A 23,544-nucleotide genomic window follows, 5' to 3' on the forward strand; every position below is an offset into this window, starting at 1 on the left:
GACAATGAATAGTGGAAAACAAATGTATCTGTGAAAAGCATCATGGGAGCCCCTGTGGGGTTAGTGAAGGCCTGGTCTGAGCAGTGGACCAGCCCAGGCTCAAGGATGCTGGGAACACACTTGACCCATGGTTTACTTAGCAGTTACTAAGTGCCTGTACCATGAGGCTCTATATCTCATGCCCTTGCCAACCCAGTGTCTCCCCTTTCTCTAAATCAGGAAGCAAGGCCAGGGTGGAGGCAGAAACTCAACTGGCCATCAGAGGAGACCGGGTCCTGAAGCAAGGTGGCTGATTCTGAAGTCCGTGCTCAAGGCCACTGCCCGGTTGGGTTCAGGTTTCTCCATCAAAACTGCTGTGTCCCATGATGTCTTAGGGAGGAAGCAGAATTGGCCCTCACAGTTGTCTCTACAGACCAGAGGTGGGGTGGGGTGGTTTCCTGCAGTCATGTGGTCTCAGCTCCTATTTGTCAAATGGATGGCAGGCCATTGCCTCCTAGAATTTCTGTGAAGTGTCAATGAAGCAAAGAGTACGTGAAAATCCCAGGAATCAAGCCAAGGACCGGCCCAGGGTGGTTGCTTTAAGAAAGAGCGTGGGTGCTTTGTTCTGTTTTTGTTTTCTGGTTTGCAAATCTTCTGCGGGTGCGGGTACTCGGGTATTCATCTGCTGTACGGTATTCATCTGCTGTATGTCCTCTGCATAAACCCACAGGCAGCACCCTCCAAGGCAGAAAGGAAGCAGGTTCCCCTGCCCTTGCTCTCTCCCCACAGGGAGAGTGGAACACTTATTTTATATTTTTTAATTTTGGCGAGACACTCCCACTTTCTCTCCCTTTTTAGCACATTTGGCCGCCTTCCCCAACCTGCCTTCTAGGGGGTCCTCGTTTCTTTTGTGATCTTGATGCTGATAAAAAAACAAAAACAATAAAAAAAAAAAAAGGCCACTCCAGGCAAGCAATCCTCTTGTTTATTGATTTGCCATGTCATGTTCTTTTATGCAGACATACGTTCTATGATAAAACTTCAGACTTGCGTTTTATGACAATAAATAATGCATTGGGCTTTCTGAGCTTTCCTGAGTCCACGTGAGGTTCGAGCCCGCTCCGGCTTCAGTTTTCCAGCAGGTCCTGTCCCCCCACAGTCGCCGGCTTCTAGAGTTAAGATCAATTTTCTCTTTTTGAAAGATGAGCCATGGCCAGCTGGAAACCACCATCTCTAATTGGCAATTAAATTCTACCGCTTGCTTTTTTATACAATATCTTCACAGCTGAAGGACCTCTGTCAGCCGGGGAAAGAGCAACGCCACGCCTTGACCAGAAGTTTTCACACTATTCTGACCTTCATCCTGTGCCTGACGTCCCCCCAGGAGGGAAAGCTATGGTTGTTGGAAGGGCCACACGTTTTCTGGGAAGATAAGTGATGGCTGAGCCCACGGAGATGTTCCCCCGAGAAGGAGGATACTTTCCTACCAGTGCTTCACCAGCCCCACCTCTGGCTGAACCCAGGATTTCTCTTGATTTCTGAAGCTTTGAGATTCTCTGCTTGGGGGGCATGAAGAAGCAAGATAGGAATCTCTCACAAAGGGAGAAGCATTGGTTCCCGAGGTCTGGCAGGGTGACCCCTGGGAGTGAGGGTCTGCCCAAGGTCCCACCCTGGATCCACGCAAAGGTTGGTGAGAGTTTCCTGGAGAAGCAGGGGTGGAAAAGGACAGGTGATGGGTGGACCGGAGCCTAATGGGGGAGGAGTATTCCAACCTGCATTTGATGGCTTGTGTTTCCTAAACCACCGCCTTCCCTCTGGGTCTCATTCATGCCTAGTCCCACCAGGGATTATGAAGCCCAAATCCATCTCCATTATGGTCAAACGCCAGTGCCCGCAAAGCTTGATTAGAGCTAATTAATGACTTCCTGGAGAGCATCCGGTGTCCCCACAGCACCTTCAAACCCAGCTCAGACTCTTGTCTTCAGCCCCACCTGGAGGCCAGGGTGAATCTGGCTGGGTCTGACCCTTGTGGTGGATGCGGGACAGCAAACGGGGAACCATGGTAGTAACCGGTCCTGCAGCCCCCACAGGCATCTCTTAGCTGCTGCATAGTTATGTGGGAAAAGTACAAGTTCTTTGGTGATGATTGCAATCTTAGTGGCTCCCTGGACGAACCAATCGCTTCCTGCGGTAGTAAAATGAACAATTCATCGTAGATTATTTGAAGGCAAATCACTTTAAGTGTAAGAATAAAAAGACAAATTGGCAATTGGATTTTGTGTGAGAACATAAGTGGATGATTTGCATTGGCGAGTGTGCTGGGAAGACTTAACGATGCTGTGGGGAGAGAAAATGCTGAAATGAGGTCAGTCCGAGACGTTGTCATTTCGGGACTTCTACATGGAACCCTGGAAGAGGACCACAGGCCAAGGCATGGGCTTTCAAAAACCTCCCTGCAGTTCACTTTGCCAGAGCGAGGGACCAGCTTTCATAACAGGCTTAGCCTGGGAGGACCCGAACAGCTTGTCAACAATGTAACTGATTTTTATACCACACTTTTTAATGGGACAAATATTGATGTTGTCCAGAATAAGTCTTTCTTGGATTGTATCTAGTTCCCAAGAGCAAATTTGATGGAGACAGCGGCTCTATTAGTTCCAATTTTGCAGGGTGAGCCCGAGAAGCAATTGCCTCTTTAAATTGCCAAGGTCTCCCAGGACAGAAAACCAGCGCTCTGTTGAAAAACATTCAGAAAGAGCCTGCCCCCTCCGCTGATGAAACCTCTTCTCCAGCATATTCTGCTGTATGGAAATCTCGTTGATGGAATTCCCAGGGACCCTATTCGGAATAAGCAGCATTGCGAGAACTGATGCTATTGCAGCCTCTCAGGGAGCAGCACCAACAGAGTGCCCCCTATCCCCCCTCCCCACTTTTCTGTTCTTTCTTAAACAATTATATTTTATTTTTACACTCAACTTGGGGCTGGAGGGTAAGCTGAGCTTGCTGACCTCATACGGTTTACTGTCGATCAGGAAAGAGATGTGGTTATTGGATGCAGATCCCCAGGAGGCTGAGAGGCAGGACTTTGCCGCAGATGAGCCTGGTACCCAGGTGGCTGCTGGACTCTGGGAAGGAAGAGCATCCTGATTCTCACCTCCTGGTTCCAGCATCACACTCAGTGGCTGCAAACACGGCATTCCAAGTGGACACTGCCATCACCAGCCTGTGAAGGCAGAAGGAGAGGCTTCTGTCTTAATAACAACCTTTTGGTCGAATGTATTTGGTATAAACTAAGTGTAAACTGGCTCTGTTTGCTGTAGGACTTCTCAGAATGTTTCTCAAGCCAACACGAGCATCACTAATCTTCCAAGTGAGGTGGGCTGTTTTGGGGTGCAGTGTGTCTCCAGGGCCGTCATTCAGCAGAGGCTCTTTTCTCAACTACATTTGCACATGCCCTCTGTACTTGATGGTCTGCTGGGCAAACACACAAGAGTAAAAGAGCCAAAGTGAAAAAAGATGGCATATAAAACCCAGGGAGTGGGTGCGGGAGTGGATTCAGGGGCACAGGAGCCAAACAGACTACCCTGTTTAGAGAAGCGGCCCTGCTAAGATTCCCAGCAGTTGTAGGGCAGTTTTGTTTTCAGAAGAGAGAAAAGTCTCTGTGGAGACCAAGTATTCCAGGAGTCAAACTCAGAAAGAAGGGCTTCTTCTGTTTGTGCGGGATCCTCCGGGGCTGGAAAGCCAGGGCCCCAGCAGGTCGACGTCAGAAATTAGGCCAGAGCATCTGCACAGACTATCCAGCCGAGCTCATCCCTTCTGTCTGCGATTTGCCAGTGTCCACTCAGTAGTGGGCATCCTGCGGTCTGGGACACTGTTGGGCAGTTGCTAGGTACTCAGAAACGATGAATGAAAGGAATGCACCCATCACTGCAGAGGGTCAGTTCATGATTCTGAGAATGGACTGTGTGACCTCATCCATGGTGGATGGTTATAACCACAGCAGAACAGTGACTGCTGGGGTATGCCGAGAGAAAGGTTCTGGATTAGGCTGTGAGCCATGTTCTAAGTACCTGCATTCCTGGGTCCAGGTGCTGCAACAACATGCCACAGACTGTGCAGCTGAGACATCAGACCTTTACTACTCACACTCCAGAGGCTGGACATCCCAGATCAGGGTGTCTGAGGGTCAGATCCCCTTGAGGCCTCCTTCCCCAGCTTGCAGGCAGCTGTCCTCTCACTGTGTCCTCAGGCACCAGCATTCCTCATCGCTCTGTGTGTCTTCGTCCCCTCTTCCTATGAGGATACCAGTCAGAGAGGTGATGGCCTACCCTAGAGACCTCTTTTAACTCCAGTTTCCTGCCTGAAAACCCTAGCTCCAAACACAGTCACCCCCAGTGGTACTGGGGGACAGGACTTCAGCCGGTGGATTGGGAGGGGAGCAGATGAATCACAAATCCAGCCCTGCCACCAACACTCCTAGGTTGGTCCAGAAACAGGTGATGGGACTCCAGTGTGTGCATGTGGGGGTGTCCTTGTCCTTGGTCACACACAGAACGGTGTCAGAGTGAAGCTGTAACTCACTCCTGCAGGACTCAGATGTGTAAGATGTATAATAATACATGTCAAGGGGGCTCCTCCAGTTCCCAGCATTAGGGCCCCTTCCCATTCCTCCCTCTGCCTCTTGGCTTCCAGTCCTCCAGGAGAGCCAGCCCCCTGAGCTGGGGTGGGCTCTGCCACGCTGGAAGGTGTCGCCCCATCCCCAACTCCAGCCCATATGACCTTCTGCCACACCGTGGGTCTGGGCTGCTGGCAGGTCCCGCACAGGAGGCTGCAGCCTGGCTGGGAGCTGTGAGGATGCACAGGGCCCCTTCCAGGATGAGCAAAGCCTGCATGTCCAGCTGGCACCATGATGGGCTTTGCAGGGATGTCAGAAACCCGAGATGTGAGACCAGCTTGCTCAGCCTTGTGGGATAAACTCAGACAGAGCCAAGCTCTGTAAGTTCAGCCTCCTCCTCCTTACCTGACTGTATATACATTTTCTTTTCAGATACCAGGTTTGCTTTATTGACTTGGAGCTGGCCAAGCAGGGAAGAATATGTACATACAAATTTGCCAGCTGCACACAGTGTCTCGTTGTCGGGGAATAAATCCACTCTGATCTGGCCTTCTTCCCAGCCAGGTTTACACAAACAACCTCACAGTTCAGTCCCATTATTTTCGACAGATGACTCCAATCTGACACCAGGTAAATGCTCACTGACCCGGGCACCGGACGTGTTGCCCTGAAGAAGCCTAGGGTACTACTACAGACGATGACACTAGTGTCTGGCACGGTCATGTTGCTGGTGGAAAGGACAGTGGGCCCAGAACTTACAAGGAAATGGAGGTGTCTCCCTGGTGGGATTCGGGGTCTGTGTGGAGACAGGGGCTCTTAGGCAAGGGGCTGGTTGTGTCATGGCGGTAGGAGGTAGAGGCTGTAAAGGGGGATTCTGGCTGTGGTGAGGACCTGAGGGAAGACCAGAGCACAGGCTTGTGTCCTCCTGGCCCCTCAGGGTGGGAACCCTTCATTCTACCTTTTTAAAGAAAAGCAAAGAATGATCATCATGTGAAAAATGCACTGTCTAATAAAAAAGGGAGGACCCTATCTGGTGGTCCTGCGGTTGAGGCTCTGCGCTCCCAATGCAGGGGACCTAGGTTTGATCCCTTGTCAGGAAACTAGATCCTGCATGCCCCAAGTAAGACTCAGTGCAGCCAAAGAAATTTTTAAAAGGTGTACTCAGAAACATCATTTTGCCGACAAATGTCCATGTAGTCAAAGCTATGGTTTTTCCAGTAGCCATGTACGGATGTGAGAGCTAGACAATAAAAAAGGCTGAGTGCTGAAGCATTGATGCCTTCAAACTGTGGTGCTGGAGAAGGCTCTTGAGAGTCCCTTGGACAGAAAGGAGATCCAACCAGTCACTCCTAACGGAAATCAACTCTGAATATTCATTGGAAGAACTGATGTTAAAGCTGAAGCTCCAATACTTTGGCCACCTGTTGCGAAGAACTGAGTCATTGGAAAAGACCCTGATGCTGGGAAAGATGGCAGGAGGAGAAGGGGATGACAAAGTATGGATGGTTGGATGGTATCATCGACACAATGGACATGCGTCTGAGTAAAGCTCTGGTATTTTCTCTGATGGAAGGAGGGTTTAAAGCCACCGAAGAATAGTAAGGATTGTCTCTGAGAAGTGAGGGTCACAGTGCTTGTCCACACACTTCAGCCTCGGCTGGGGCAGGGGCCACACTCACTGAGGTGGCTGGGGTCCTGGGAAAACGGCAGCCTGTCCACATGCTGGAGGCAGTGGCCAGTGTCCTGGAATGAACACCAGGAACGTGAGAGCCGCACAGAACATTACCCAGGAAAATCCTAGCTCTGTGGTGGGTCTGGGCTGGACTAGGGAATGTGTGCTTTCACACAGGACAGACAATCCTTATAACTAACCACATTTGGGAAGCACAAGAATGGAAGGGACTTAAGTCAAGAACAAAAACATGTAAAGTTGGGAATAAAGACCTAAAGAGGCATCAAAATAATAGTCTAAGGATGTGAGACTGAAAATCAAAATCAGCTGCACAGTCTCAAAACTCATCCACTCTAACCTAACACAGTGGGTCTCAGGCACATTTGTCTTTTTATTTTCACATGGATAAAGCAACAGAGAAGCAAAGGAAGTGTTCATATATTATCCTAAAACCAAAATATTTTCTATGAAGTATCAGCCATAACTTTTAACTCCCTCAACATTCATCAACTGCCACTGGTGCCCACTGTGGCCTCTGTGAGTGGGGACGTCAAGCCATGTTATTCAAGTAAATTATTACAATGCTGCTTCTGTTGCTGAGTCGCTAAGTTGTGTCTGACTCTTTGTGGCCCTGTGGACTGCAGTACGTCAGGCTTCCCTGTCCTTCACTATCTCCCCTTGTGCTCAAACTCACGTCCACTGAGTCAGTGATGCCATCCAAGCATCTCATCCCAATGATTGCAATAGTAACTATGTATTACTACAATAGTAACTATAAATCATTACATGTTATTACAATAGTTATCACTGTTCATCCTTATGATGAAAACAGAACCAAAGATGGGTCGGGTTAAACATATCCGCACGGGCCTTTTCTGGAAGTTCCTGGGCCTTTTTCCGGCTGCACAAAAACCAGCCAAGGGGACTTAAGAAGGTTTCTGAAGGTTGCTCACCTTCATCATGCAAAGTGGTTACTAGAGGTAAAAGCAGGAATTCTTAGTGGGATGTTAATGTGTGTGTTTGTTTCTGGAATTTTCTCTTCCTGAGTCTGGGAAAGGAAAACAGCAGGTACTGAGCTCCCAATGGATCTGACCTCAATACTGTGACAAGCTGGTAAGATGCTTACAGCCTGGCAGAGCTGTTCTCCTGTCAAACACAGATGTGAATATGGACGTGAACCCGGGTGTGAATATGGGTGTGGTCATGGACATAAACACAGGCCTGGGCATGGACACTCTGCAGAAGGTGACAGGGCAGAAGCCTTGTGACTGAGGGGTGACTGCCACTCTCCACGCACAGCTTCATCTTGCCTTAGACTTTCCTCCCATAGAAACAACCACCTGAGACCGCCCCCCATGCCCCATCACAGACCCGCCCCTTTCTGACTGCCCGAATCCAGAGTGAGACTCCACTTCCTTAGGGGGTATGTAGCCCCCTGGGTGTGCGATGTCGCTTGCTGCAGCAGGTGACAAGCCAGCATGCTCCTCTGTGGACATGACTGGGACATCACATCCCCAGATCTGGAAGAGAGCTGGCCTGTTGGTCCCCTCACCCAGGGCCATGAGCCCAGCCGAAAGCAGAAGGGATTTGAGGACAATTCAACTTGTGTTGCAGCATCAAAGTCTGAGGATCTCGATCAGGCTTGAGGGTGGCCCAGTGATGAGCAAAGAGGGGAAGAAAGAAAGGGAGGAGGAGGTTAGAGAGAGATACACAAGGGGAGAGAGTCAAGCTGGAGGGAGAGAGAGAGACAGAGCCACCTTACCCTGGGGAGGGGCACAGACAAAGGGCCCTGGGCTGTAGCTCAAGGGCAGTACTGACCGCTGGACCTCTGAGGGGTGTGAGCTGTCATCCTTGTTCAAAGCCCCAATGCCCGTGTCCCCTGTGATGCACAGAAGTAGTGGTACCCAGGATTTCATCTCCCGGCTTGGACAGAGAGCATGCCAGGCTCAGTCAGCAAAGACTGAAGCCAGATGATCTCTCCAGTTTCTCTGCTTCACTTAGGATCCCTGTGATCTTCAAAGGACCCTGGGGATTGGCAAGAGGGCACAAAACAGCTGAGCTTAGTACATATCTGACTTTGCAGCTTCAAAGTGCGACTGCCCTCCAAGTGGCACCTCTTGGAGCAGCTCGAAGAGGTGATAGAGCCAGTCACCTGGCTGCCATCTTTCAGAACAGAAACCCTGGTTCTGTGCTGGAAAAGATTGAACTCTTTTCCCAACTTGTTGAAACTGTTTTGACTCAGTCTTTAAGTCTCACAATTAATCCATCTTCTGAGCAAACATCTTGCACGAGCTGAAAATGTGTGTGTGTGGCTAGGAGCGGGAATTGTATATCCTCAGTGTGGTTAGTTGTGCTGCTCAACACAAAGTGAAAACAGTCAGTGTGAGCCCAGTAAACCTTTCTTGTCAACAAGAGGCTTGCCTCTTTAAAAAGAGGCCCACAGCTTGCTCTCCTAGCAAAACCCTTTGAAAGCTGCAAATTCATAAATAAAGCCCAAAATAGAATTTGAACATTAACTGCTTTACCCAAGGTGTGAAACAATTAACACTAAACAAACCCTCTTGCCATAATTGTTATGTAAACAGTGGGATTGGATATAACCAGGGACAGACAAAGAGCCTGAAGGATCGTGCAGATTTGTTAAGATAAAGCCCCACTTAAGTCTACTTAGGCCAGGCAGTTTCATATTTGGAATGTGGGTTTTCTTCTCTTTGCTTGAAATCAGAAGACGGTGATGGCAAACGTTTTGATTAGTGGACTTACTAGGGTTCAGCCTAAGCTTATTTTGCCTTTAGTATAAGAAGGAGAAATGACCCAGGAATCTGGGGATGTCATAGCACCTAAGGGACATCCCACGTGCCATGTGAGGTCTGGTTCACGGCCAAGCTGCAAAAGACTTGAAAATTTTCTATCAGGAATGTCTTATAACACCAGAAACCTAACAAGCAAAAGATCTTATAAAGGAGTCCATTTCCTCCATTCTATGTAGAATTAAATAGCGTGCTTGAAAAGCACAAGTGTGTTTATTATTTTTGGGGATAAGAGAGAGAGATGCCAGCTGAGATCCAAAAGCTTCACTTACATCAGAATTCCTTATTTCCCCATAAAAAACTCATATGCAAGTGAAGTTTTTTTTTTTTTTTAATGGCAAAGGAATAAATTTACACTTTGACTTTTTAACACATTCATTCTCTCTGAAAATTCATCTCCACAAGAGTAAGCATGTGTGTAATATTAAAGTGAAAGTGAAAGTGTTAGCTGTTCAGTTGTGTCCGACTCTTTGAAACCCCATGGACTGTAGCCTGCGAAGTTCCTCTACTCCATGGAATTCTCCAGGCAAGGATACCGGAGTGGGTTGCCATTCCCTCCTCCAAAGGATCTTCCTGACCCCGGGATCATACCCAGGTCTCCTGCGTTGCAGGCAGATTCTTTTCCATCTGAGCCACCAGGGAAGCCCAATATTAATATTAAAGATATTAAAAGGTACACTGTCATTAAAAGGTACTTAGAATTGCCATTTTTAACTCCAAGTCTGGCCAGAACAATTTGCCTGTGATTAGCCTCACCTGTAGCCTGAAAACATGCCTCCTCCGTCCACACCTACCCTGCTGGCACCAGATGCCAGGCCCATGGAGAATTTCACACCAGGAAGAGTTAGAAAGCATAATTTGCTAACATTCAGTTCTTTTGTGTTGCATCTGAGTTTCACATTAAGCAGTTTGCACCTCAGAAAACATTATTGGATTTATGTTTCTGAAAGTACTTTTCATTATTCATATCTAAATTGTGTTCCTTTGAGAAGGAGATAAAGCCTGGAAATTTTCATCAAGAGACAAATGATGAAGCTAGTGAAAAACCTCAGCCTTTTAGTATTCGAGGTATAAGACATTCCAACAGTAACCAAAATACCGAAATAGCACAAAGTCTGACTGTAATATGTTTAATGATGCAAGAAATCAGACGGGTTACATACAATACACTATTTAAAACTTTTGACATTCCATCAGGTTGACCAGATGCTCAGCTCCAAGAGAATGTCAGTCCATCCCGCTCCAGGGTTTTGAGAGGACAATGCTTCTCAGGTGTGCTGGACTCAGGTACAAGGTGTGTTTAACCTGCCAGACAGGCGCCCAAACCCAGAACGCCCAGCAGGGAAAGCATGTTTTTCTTCATGGGAAGCAATTGTCCTGAGGAAAGAAGCAGAACTCCAGCCATCAGCCCTGTTATTGGGTCATACTGGGTAGTCTTTCATAAAAAGTCAAACCAAATAAATAAATACATGAAGGTGTCACTTTTCTTTTAAATTCTTGTAAAAGCAATGACCCAGAATAAACTCTTTTTTTGAGAGAATTTTTTAAAGCATTTGAGTTTGCTACCACAGAAACAAACAAAAACTGTGGCGTGAAATAATCTGTTCTTGGAGCTTTATATTGGGGTGTTGTTGTTGGTTAGTTGCTCAGTCTGTCTGATTCTTTGTGACCCCATGGACTGTAGCCCACCAGGCTCCTCTGTCCAAGGGATTCTCCAGGCAAGAATACTGGAGTGGGTTGCCATCCCCTTCTCCAGGGGATCATCCTGATCCAGGGATCAAACCCTTGTCTCATGCGTTGCAGGCAGATTTTTTACCACTGAGCCACCTGGGAAGTCCTTATATTGGAGTGGTGGAAACTTAGTCTTTGATTTTCTGCTGAGCTAAGAAGTTCACGAGGGGCCCCTGGAATCCATCACAAAGACAGAAGCTACTCATCTGAGTGCTCACTAGGAATCAGGCACTGCCCTAAGGCATAGGATGTGAATGGCACAGGAAATTGGATAGATGGAAATGAGGAAGCACATTCCCTAACTACTCAAGTTTCCCTAACTGCACACCTTATCTGGTAGCTTCCAGCTGAGGCTGCAGCAGCAGGTGTCCCCTCCTGGGTGGGTTCCTTCCAGCCCTGGCAGAGGAAGCTCAGCAATGGTCCCCTCTCTGAGGTTGTCAGGGAGCAAAGCCCCTTCAACATTCTGGGCTTACTGGAGCCTGTGAAGGGCTCCCAGACTTTCAGAGTGTACTACATCTTTTCGCTGCCTGGTCCTAAAGGTGACTCCCACAGCCTGGTGGTGTAAGTCATCCAGGGAGTTCTCAGGACCCTATGACTTTGAACTCCCTTCCTTTCCAACCCCTCTGTGCTGTGAGGCTGTGAGGTGTGCTGGGCCAGCCCTGTCCCATTGCATGTTCTTTATAGAAGCACTGGGGCAGGTCCCACCATGATACCCATTCCATGGATGCAGAAACTGAGGTACAGGGAGATGAAGTCCCCCCAGAAGCATTTCACAGCCAGCAGGCGGAGGCCTCAGGATCCCAACCTATTTTAGCCAAGCACTGAGCCTGTGGTCCAACCCCACCTGCCATCACTGAGCTGTGGTCCAACCCCAGCCACCAAGGCATGACCCCCCAAAGTTTGTGTTTGTGAGTATGAGGTTTGCGCATTTTGGACCCACACAACTCTCTCCAGGACTAGATTCCCAAAAGGCACTCAGTGACAATTTACCATTGATAATTTAGTAAGTGAAAGGGAGAAAAGAATTCCTTTAGTGAGATAAAGAAACCAGACAAGTGTCTGTTGCGGAGGTGCTGGGGGGTTGCTCAGGCCAGAGTCTCTCAAACAGATTCATTGACCAGCTGACCCCAGCTCCATGTCCATCAGATGCCCTGGGAGGGGGCTGCTGGTGATCCTGGTTTTGGCCTTACTGTAGGCTTGCTGCCGTAGCTTGAGGAACTGGGACGGGCCCAGAAACAAAACCTTTACGTCGTCCCCTTCATCTCCTGGAGGCAGCAGGTATCCCTATTGTCCAGAAAGGAGTTACATCTTGTGCATTCTTAAAACCAAAGCCAGGGAGCAGAGGTACCCAGAATTCCTGAAGATAAATATTCTCTCGAGATAAAATGGGCTAACATTTGAAGGAAATAGCCTTTTGCTGCAGAGTGAAGGCTAAAGAACACACAAATTGTTCATGGAGTCAGGTAAGAGCCAGGCTCCTTCCAGAAAGTACAGTCGACTTCCTTGGAATGTTTCTCCTGCAAGGAGGCCTCGTGGCGGATAAATAGCCCCTCTGAGGTAACAGATCAAAAGCACTTACGTGCAGATAAAAGGATGAAATACAGCTGCAATTCTTTGTTATGGGATTTCGCGAGGACACCAAGAGAACAAGGTTAAAAAATGTTAAATGTTAAAAATGGAAAAGGACAGGAAAGAAAGAAATAGATGTTGCAAGGTTCACCAGTAAATAAAGCCACGGCTTCTGAGAAAAGTGGCTGTCATGTGTTGTGGCGTTTGCTTGGTTTTAAACAAAACCAGGAAGAGCATTTGGGTTAAACATGGGGGTTTTGACCTTACACTTGGCCTAGGATATGAAATTCCAGGGAATCTTCCCATGAAACATCCCTCTTTAGAGTGTGGGCCATCGGTACAAGGGCAATGAAAACCTGGCAAAGCCAGGGACCCTCTCAGAGAACAGGATGAAGCAGAGAGAGATGCCAAACACTAATCCTCACCTGGAGATCCCAGTACATCCTTTACTGGCCACGTGGCTCAATGCCCACCGGTCACAAGGAGCAGGTAAGAGGAGGGTTTCAAAGCTTTGGGTTTCCTCTCTCTCCTGTGGGCCTGTCTGCCACCCAGTCCTAAACTTGCTGCATGCTTGGGTCCCATGCCCCGAGATGCCACCTTCCCACCCATTGTCTCCGGGATCCACACGGCATGTCAGTTTCACTTCACTGTAGCCACTGGCTCCTGCACATTTGGTCTGACCTGAGAACAGAGAAAACCTTCCTCAAGCCACTCCTCTGTTAAAACCTGGGCTCTGTCTGCTGAGAGAGCTCCTGATTTTGTTGTCTTATATCTCCTCCTTTCTTTCCCACTGGCTGGCTCGATTCCAGGCCACCTGTAGCTGCACCTATGTGTCTGGAAGAGGTGATCTTCAGGAAGCTGGATGAACCAGGCTGTCCACTCTCCCCTAAGTGACTGTTTTGCTTTTCACCAATCTTTTGTCTGAGTTAATTTCTTCCTATCTTCCTGTTTGTAAATGTAATAGATCCTTAGAGCATTGTTTTGAGGATTAAATGATATCAGTCAAGTTAAGGTTAAAGGAAGACGCAGGTCAAGTGAGTTTGATGGTAGAGAAGATTATGTGTGTGTGTGTGTGTGTGTGTGTGTGTGTGAGTTTTGTAATTTTGGTGCACAGAATGGGAGATGGCACACCTCCAGCTGGACCCTGGAAGACCTCATCTTCAGAGATGAAACTGAAGAAGACTGACTTTGCTGGGGAGACAAAGAGGGGAGATAAAGAGCTGCCATCCGGGCTGTAGAACTGCATGGAGGGAACCTGGGGAAGAGGACCCTGGGGGTCTGGACCGCAGTTGCGTCATTAAGCCCACCTGGGCTCAGCAGTGTTGGGGGAATCATTGCATCATTTTCTTCTTTTCTTTTAAACTTACTTTGTGGTTCAAGTTCTGTCTCCTGTTCAATTCTTAATGTTATCAATGACTTTATTGTATTTTGTTGTTCTTTACCAAACTTGCATTGTCTTTTCATGGAACATAGTTTCAAACATTTTTATCTTTTTTGGAATCTTAAGTCATGGGAAAATGCCTAGAAAAATATCGATTTCTGAAAAATCAAAAGGAATGCAGAGTGAGACTGGGGCCGTGAGGTCTAATTTCACATCCTCTTTCCCAGTGGCTGACGAGGATGGTGACTGTGATGTTGGCCAGGCTGTGCTCAGAGCAGGAAGGGACTGACCACGGTGCAGACAGCTTGGTGCTTCTGGGTGGAGGCACCCTCCCCCGACCCTGAGTCCCCAGTTCCCTCCTGGATGAAGGGAACACACACCTGCTCACGTGTGACGGGAGGGGCACAGTGACTTTGATGAACTTGGCAGATGTTCTGGGGCATCAGTGACAACAGGGACACTGGGGATAATGTTCATCAGCAGCAAAATGAACAGATAAATGGTGTGACCCACAGGGGACCCCCAACATGGCAGCCCCCAGAGGGAGACGTCAATAAGTCACAGAAGAAATGACGTGTGCTTTTTAGTAGAAAGTTCAACAGGATACAAGGTCATGTGAACACCAAGGGGTCCATCCAGACATAGCAAGGTTAAAAAGAGAGGAGAATGAGAAACACACATTTAATTTCATTTATTATTATTAGTTTTTAACTTGGAAGATCTCATTGGCTTTTTTTAATTTTTATTTTTCTTATTTAACTGTTACATTCATTACTATTTTTAAATTGAAAATCTAGTTGACTTTATTGAGTGCTGCATGAATGGGGCAGCGACTCATATCCTAAACAGAGAGGTGCTCCTGAGAAGCGCTTCTTAGGTTGCTGGTTTCTTCTGGGAGGAGGGGGCTGAGAGCAGAGGGGCCTGTGGGCAGTTGTGAGCAGGCTGGCTCTCCCATGATTGGAGGAGTTGCTATGGGTGTCATATGCTGTGATTAGTTGCTCAGTTGTGTCTGACTCTTTGCGACCCCTTGGACTGTAGCCTGCCAGGCTCTTCTGCCCATGAAATTCTCTAGGCAAGAATACTGACGTGGACTGCCATGCCCTCTTCCAGTAGATCTTCCATACCCAGGAATTGAACCCAGGGCTCCTGCATTGCAGGCAGATTCTTTATTGTCTGAGCCATAGGGAAGCCCAAGAATATTGGAGTGGGTAGCCTATCCCTTCTCCAGGGAACCTTCCCAACCCAGGAATCAAACTGGGGTCTCTTACATTGCAGGTGGATTCTTTACTATCTGAGCTACCAGAGAAGCCCAGGCGTCATATCATTACTCATTATTATGTAAGCTGTTCCTACTTATCACACATACCTTTATACACTAAGAAAAAATAATGAAGGAGGAGGGAGTGGTGTGTGTCAGGCATGGTCTCATGGACCCTCTAGGTTTTGCTGGAGGATCTGTAGGGCTCTGCTCCATGAGTCCTGCAGTTGGGTCCCACAGTAACTGAAAAAGTCTTTGCTGTTCACTTGGAAAGTCAGACTGAGTTGGGTGTCCTGTTCATCAAGTTGCTGGCAAGGCCGACTCCACAAGTCTTGAGTGGGGCTCTGACAAGCAGGGGTCAGTTGGGGAGAAGTGTTTGCCACTTTAAAAAAAAGATGCCCCTGGTCCCTGGCACCCCCTGACATTCCCACAGAGCCAGAGATGCCCACCTCTCAAGATGACAGACTGGGACATAAATAGGTTATAACCTCAAAGAATATTGGGCTCACAAGTGACCATTTGGGCTGTCTTGACAGCTGCTCGGTGGCTGAGAAATAACCCCCTGTGACAGAGACACATCTCAAGACAAATCTTTTCAGGGCAGCGTCTACCAGTGACCTGTGGGCACAGAGGCTGGCAGGGATGTCTGCGGGGGTCTGACTTGGTGGCTGTCAGGATCGTAAAATATTTAAGAGGCGGGTGTGATTCCAGGTGATCTCTCTGCCCAGGAACACAGCTAAGGAAAGATGCAAATCAGTAACCCCTCCTAGAAATGACTCAGCCTTGGGGAGCTCTGCTTCCTGCTCGGCTGACCCGGGGGAAACAGGGGGCTCTGGCACCTTGAGGCACTGTGGGGTCATGGAGTTGGACTTTGGAGGGCTGCAGGGTGGTGACTGGAACTGCAGTAAGCCGCATGGCCTGTGATCATGTGGGGACATGTCCGCCTGTGTTAACAGCATTCAGGATTCAAGAGAGGTCCCTTCTTTGGGAATTGCACCTGCTTCTCTCACAAAGGTGCTCGTGGTAGGGGGGGTTGCTGCTAGGGATCAGCCTCGAGGGTGGGATGCAGGTAGTGGAGGTGTCAGTGGGCATCTCAGGGGAAAAGTGGGCATGTTCCACAGAGATATTGACAGAACTTCCCCAACTGCCTGTCTGGCATTGCCTCCTGATTTTGCAGGGAAGGTGGTCCCCCCTTCCCCCACCACCCCTGGCTGCGGGGACTTGGATGGGGACTTGCATTTGCTTTATATTTCAATGCCAGATAGGAGGCCTGTGAGATGGAACTTTCTTCCCCAAGAATAGAGCAGGTGCTTGAGAGAGTGTGAGGGACAAGGGAACACATTAAGCACTTGACTTGAAAGCTGCTGGCCACATTTTCAGAGCTTACATGGAATAATTAGTCAATTATCACCTTGAAAGACAAAAGACTGAGAAATAATGGCCCATAAAGATGAAAACTGTTGGGGAGGAGGAGGGGTAAATGAGATTTAATTGGGATTAACATATACACACTGCTATATATAAAATAGATTATTAGCAAGGACCTACTGTATAGCACAAGGAACTCTACTCAATACTCTGTGTATGTGTGTGTTGTGTGTGTGTGTAAGTCACTCAGTTGTGTCCAATTCTTTGCGACCCAGTGGACTGTAACCTACTAGACTCCTTTGTCCATAGAATTTTTCAGGCAAGAATTCTGGGGTGGGTTGCCATTTCCTCCTCCAGGGTATCTTGCCAACACAGGGGTGGAACCCACATCTCTTGCATTGGCAGGCGGGTTCTTTACACTGAGCCACGTGGGAAGCCAAGGTAATTGGGCTCATAACTATTTCAAGGCTCAGATTGCCAGTATCTCCACATCAAAGAGATACTGAAAGAAGAAAAAAAGGTAATCTTAGCAGGAGACTTTGAGGTCAACTTAGCATTAATTAATATTGATAATGACAATGATAGCAAAATTGAGTACCTGCTACATGTGCTATGTGATTGCTGGAATTTTCTTTGTTTGCTTGTTTTTTTTTAACAAAGGTGGTGCCATTTAATCCCTGCAAAAATCCCTTGAGGCAGGACTAAATGTCCTTATTTTAAGGTAAGGACCTGGAGGCTCAAAAAGGTTCGTTAACTTGCATGAAGTAACAAGACTATTGTAGTTGCTGTTCAGTTGCTCAGTTGTGTCCAACTCTTTGTGACCCCGTAGACTGCAGCACGCCAGGCTGTCCTTCACTGTCTCCAGGAGTTTGCTCAGACTCATGTCCATAGAGTTGGTGATTCCATCTAACCATCTCATCTTCTGCCGCTCCCTTCTCCTTTAGGAAGACAGCTCATGCCTCTCTCCTGATGGGCTTCCTGAGGATGAAGTCCAGATGTCCAAGGCTGCCTGGGCAAGAGGGTCTTGTGCCCACTTGATAGACATCTTAGGATCTACAATCAGGTTTTTCACATCTCAATACATCAAAAAAAAAAAATGATGAGAAAAGGCATCATACTTCATCATCCTCTCAAACCTCATTTGATGTGGCTACTGGGCTCAAGTGAGCTGGGAGCTGTCTCATTTCCTGCAACGCCTACCTGTTAAGATGAGTGCCTGTCTCAACAAGACCCAGGTATAAAGACATTTATCTTCACAGTGGGAGACCCTCTCTGGGGATACTTTCTCTGGGGTTGGTGTTTAGACATAGCAGGGACTGGAAGCAGTTTCTGTCCTCCTCAGCAGTAGGCCAGAGCATGCAAAATCTTCTTAGATGTCTCTTTTCAAGTGGAAAAAAACAAAACGTTTGGAATATGGGTATATTTCTTTGTCAATTTGTGCCTTAGAAATGCAGGCTATCAAAGCCCCTGGTTTATAGAAAAAAGCCCCCCAAACCTCAAATTGATAGCTAAATAGCTTAAAAAGCATTCAACAGTAGACTAGATTAACATCAAGACTGTTTATTCAGCACATGTTTCTTTTTCATTTATGATTCTTTTTTATTTTATTATTATTTTTTAGTAGTTTTTTTTTTTTTTTTTCTAGAGCTTACTATGGTGGCCAGGCATTGGGCTAAGCTCTGGAGATGTGCAGGTGGGCCAGAATTGGCATGGTTCTCATAGTCATGAGGTTCCCAGGTGGCTCAGTAGGTAAAGAATCAGCCTGCAATGCAGGAGACCTGAGTTCAATCCCTGGGTCAGGAAGATCCCCTGGAGAAGGCTACCCACTCCAGTATTCTTGCCTGGGGAATCCCATGGACAAAAGAGCCTGGCAGGTTACAGTCTATAGGATGACGAAGAGTTGACATGACTGAGCAACTAGTGCTTTCCCTTTCGTGTCCTGAGCTTTTTAGCCTAGTGGAGTTGATCCTGAATCAGATAGTCACACAAATGGTGAAACACTACACATTCTCCCTCTTGGATGGGAACTGGGCTATGGTGTGTCCCTCACCACCAAGTCCATCCGACACTGTTCTGAAAGTCCTGGTCAGTAGAGCAAGGCAAGAAAAACAAACAAAAGCTGCCACACACACAGAGTGAAAATAAATAAGCAAAGCTGTTGCTGCTAGCAGTTGACATCATTGTGCACATTCAAAAAAAACGGTGTCTACAATAATGACGACTAGAACTAATAAGTGAATTTCATGTGGTCTTGGGATGCAAGGTTGAGGTGGGGACATTCTGAGATGACTCCATCCATTTTTGCCCACACCCCCACCATACGTTATGGCATGGCTCCATTGAGAGATCAAGCCTATGGCTCTCCAACCCTTGAATGTTGTGGGGAGTTCATGATTTGGTTGACCAGTAAGATGACATGGACATGACAATTTGGGGCCAGGTTATAAGAAGAACCCTTTCTCAGGGGAGATGTCCAGCCACGTGAAATATCCACATACTCTGAGGCCACCATGCTCTGAAAAGCCCATGGAAATGCTACATGGAGGACGAGATATTGTGGAAGGGGAGAAAGAGAAGGGAAGGGAGCCCAGGAGCCCTCAAGGGCCAGATGAGCAAGGGGGTCTGAGCTGACACCAGGTAGATCAGCGAGGGTGAAGCCCTTCCTCAATCTGCGGTTTACAAAAGTGTCAGTGAAGTGCATTGCTTGGATTAAGTCACCAGGTTTGGGGCACTGGGTGCTGCATGTGCCCAGGGGCTGTCATGTTAGGCAGCACGATTCTAGAAGAAAACATGGGAGAATGGCTTTGGGACATTGGTCAGATGCAGGACACAGAGAGCACTGACCCCTGAATAGAAGCTTGATTGAAAAAAAAGTCACCAAAATGGTAAAAATTTGCCTGTCAAGAAACATTCTTAAGAGACTAAATAGGCAGATCTGCTACATGGCCAAGGGAACTATACTCAGTATTTTGCAATAATCTATAAGGGAAAAGAACTTGAAAAGGAATATATACATATATTCTTATATACATTCTTGTACACCAGAAACTAACAGGATATTGTAAGTCAGCTATGCTTCAGTAAAGAAAAACAATTTTAGCAGATTAAATAGGTAATTCACAAAGATAGAAAAACAAACACGTGCAATACATCCAGCTGACAAAGGACACATATCCAGACTACATACAGAATTCTCTCAAATCAACAGTCAAAAGAGAACCAACCCAGTAAAAATGGGAAAGAGTTTAAGACCCACTTCATAGACGAACCTGTCCACACAGCACAGCAGAGCAGTACCCGTGGATGGGAAGCAGAGAAAAGGGTGCCCAACGTCACCAGCCATCACGAAAACGCAAATGAAAGCCACAGTGAGATACCATTCACCAGAATGGTTAGAGTATGAGAACATTTTTAAAAAGTGCCGAATGTTGGAGAGTATGTGGGGCGAACAGAATTCTCCTACTCAGCTGGCAGGCATGCCAAATAACATAGCCCCTTGGAGAAGAGTTTGTCAGTTTCTTGTAAAGTTAAGTACATGTCATCCTTATGACCCAGCAATTCCACTTTTAGATATTGACCCAAGAGGAATGAAAACCTATGTCCACAAAAATGACTTTTACAACAATTTTTATAGCAGGCTTATTCATAAAATCCAGGAACTAGGGGCATCTGAATGTTCATCAGTTGGAGGGTGGAAACCTGAATTCTGCTGTATTGTATAGATGAATGCTGCTCTCAAGAGAAAGACTCTGCTGGTACATGCAACAGCATTGATAAAGCCAGACACAAAGGAATGTAGGCTGAGTGGTTCCACTTGTGTGAAATTTGAGACTAGATGAAACTCATCCACGGAAATGAGAAGAACCATTGCTTCTAAGGGTGGGGCTTGCCTCCTGGAAAGAGGAAGGGGGAAACGTTTTGGGTGACTGGTGTGTTCCAGCTGGTTTGGGACGGTATATACAGTTGATGTGTTGTTATGTGGGCAGTTGCTCAGTAGTGTTCAGTTCTTTGTGACCCCATGGCCTGTAGCTCACTGGGCTCTCTGTCCATGAGATTTTCTAGACAAGAATACTGGAGTGGGTTGCCTTTTCCTACTTCAGGGGATCTTCCCAATCCAGGGATTGAACCTGCATCTCTTGCATCTGCTGCATTGGCAGGCAGATTCTTTACCACTAGGGCTACCTGGGAAGGCATATACAATTGATGGGTGTGTGTAATTGTCAGATGTATTGAATAGACACTTAAGATCTGTGCATTTTAATGCCCATAATTTATACTCCAATTAAAACGACAGTCACATAGATAAAGGTGTGTATTTGGGATTCTGCAGGGAAGTTCTATGACCCTGGAAACTTGTAGCAGAGGAATCTGGTCCTCTGTTCCCTGAACAAACAACGTTTGTACTGAGACATGAAGGAAGGCTAGACCTTAATTCGGAGAGGTGGTGGGGGCTGGTCTGAAGTCTCATCCAGGGATGTTTCAGTGTTTGGGGAGAGAACAGATGCCTGTGACCATCCAGGATTTTGGTGAAGATTCTCTTCTTAAGAACAGGGTGAGGGGGTAAGGGCTTCCCAGCCTGCACTCATTTTAAAGAACCCATCTATCAATGCAGGATGTATAAGAGACTGGGGTTTGATCCCTGGATGGGGGAAGATCCCCTGGAGGAGAGCAGGGCAATCCATTCCAATATTCTTGCTTGGAGAATCCCATGGACAGTGGAGCCTGGCAGGCTATAGTGCATGGAGTCTCAAAGAGTTGGACATGACTGAGTGGCTAACACACTTATATTCCTAGATATGCATATGTGTATCTTCATAAGCAATTATAAAAAATACCACAGAGAGATCCCATATGCCCTTCACCAACTTTCCCTGACGGTAACATTTTGCAAAATTCAAGCAGGAGATCACAGACAGCCAGGACATCAACAAGGATATATATAATCCACTAACCTCACCTGACTTCTCCAATTTTATCTGTCCTCACTCCGCTGTGTGTGTATGTTTAATTCTCCAGAGTTTCATTCTTTATATTTTAAATGTTATATCTCTATTTGAGTTTTACTTTTTTTCCTAATAATTTTACAAATTAAAGGAAAGGGAATTGACAAAGAAATTGCAAGCTCACATAAACTTGCCCGTTAAATTAATGATGTGGGACCCACCCATTGATCTATTGTAAAACTTGAAATTTCTTAATTGAAATGGGGACTACGGGAAAAAATATAAAAATTAACCATAAAAGCTAATGGTACAAATGGATTTCTAACATCCAAATTATTTAGGACTCTAATTAAATGAATGGTGAAAGCTTGCGTCCTGGGTATAGAACCGCCATGAAAATAGATTCCCTTCACTGTAAGGGTTAGCACCCAAATTTGTTGCCTTAGCAAAGTTGTTAATGCCAGCAATGTCTTGGGGACAGAGAATGAGCAAGGGTCACTCAATTCCTATTATTTCGAAAATGATGCTTTCTCTCGGTGAACATAATCCTAAGTACACAATATGTTTTCTCAGGAGTAAAATGTAGATGACGATGATGAAGATGATTGTCTGTCTTTATTGAAGGCTCACTACTGACCTAGAACTCTCCTTAAGGAATCTTGAATAATAACAGAACCACTGCACAGTGGAACATAAGGAGGCAGAGTGATGTCCAATAATTTTCAAGGTCCTCGGCGGGTAATGGCAATTCCACAATGAACACACAAGTCCATTCAACACATGCATCTTAGTTTTTAATTATTTCAGCATTTCCCTCTATTCTATTAATGTAATTAAAACACAAATTGGCTCAAGATTATTTAGTGAAGTTCCTGGTCTAGGTGTCTTACCTCTGGACCATCCAGTGGACAACTTGGCCTTCCTGACAGCATGGTAGCTGGGCTCAGGGAAGCCTTCTCCAGAGGACAGGGTGGAAGCTACCTCTGAGGCCTGGCTCTGACTTCACAGATCATTCCTTCTTTGTTGCTACCTGTCTGCCCAGATTCAAATGGAGGAAACACAGACCCTTCTACTTGTGGGGAGGAGCCTTAAAATCTCCTTAGCTTGATAAAAGAAATATTAAAATTAAGAAAGTATCTTCATAAAAATGCAAGTCTAAAACCCTGCAAGGGCAAGCCACAGAGACAGAAAAGATACGTACGATATATTTAACAAACAAGGGTCACATACTCAACCTGTACACAGGACTTCCACAAATCATTGCCAGAAGTCAGACAACTCAAAAGACAAATGTGATGCATGCCATCTAGCATAATCTTGTAGTAAGTTTAATGGAGATATTTTTAATGGTGAAAGAAAAATGAAAGTGTTAGTTGCTCGTCCTGTTCGACTCTTTGTGACCCTGTAGACTGTAACCTGCCAGGCTCCTTTGTCCTTGGTAAATAGATGTTATCTTGCAAAGGAAGACTTTAAGAAAAGCAATTCTACAGGGTAGGGGTGGTTTGTGGGCAGTTTGTACAAGACACTCATCTCAGCCCTGGGCTACACAATTTTCCAAACATAAAGCTACTTTTCTATTGATTCTGAGTTATGGAAACCAAGGGCTTCCCTGATGGCTCAGTTGGTGAAGAATCTGCCTGCATTGTAGGAGACCCCGGTTTGATTCCTGGGTTGGGAAGATCCACTGGAGAAGGGAAAGGCTACCCACTCCAGTGTTCTGTCCTGGAGAATTCTATGGATTGTGTAGTCCATGGGGTCCCAAAGAGTTGGACATGACTGAGCGACTTTCACTTTACGGAAACAAAGACAATATATAACTGTTCGAATCAGTTTACAGATAGTTTCATGATGAAGATTATCTATTATGATGAATTTTATGAAATGGCTTTGTTTCAAATATTACCTTGAAAGAATTTTAAAATGTTTTTTCAAAGGTGATTTTAATTTATTTACACACATACCATTATTCAAACATTAACCTTTAAACAAATAAAGCCCCCCCATCCCCCCAATTCTCTTAGAGAAGAATGTGTGGAGCTATTACTGCACCATTTATGAAAGGTGCCATCTGCCTCACTCTTCCAGGGAGTTCATTCCTACAACCAGGTACTGCACCTTCTTGGGGCTCCAGGAGACCCAATCCGCATCTTTGTATGGCATCCACCACATACCAATGGAATCATCTCTCTGTATTAATATCTCACCCTGCCCTGTTCCT

The sequence above is a fragment of the Dama dama genome, chromosome 23 (assembly GCF_033118175.1).
Source record: "Dama dama isolate Ldn47 chromosome 23, ASM3311817v1, whole genome shotgun sequence".
In the NCBI taxonomy this organism is placed as follows: Eukaryota; Metazoa; Chordata; class Mammalia; order Artiodactyla; family Cervidae; genus Dama; species Dama dama.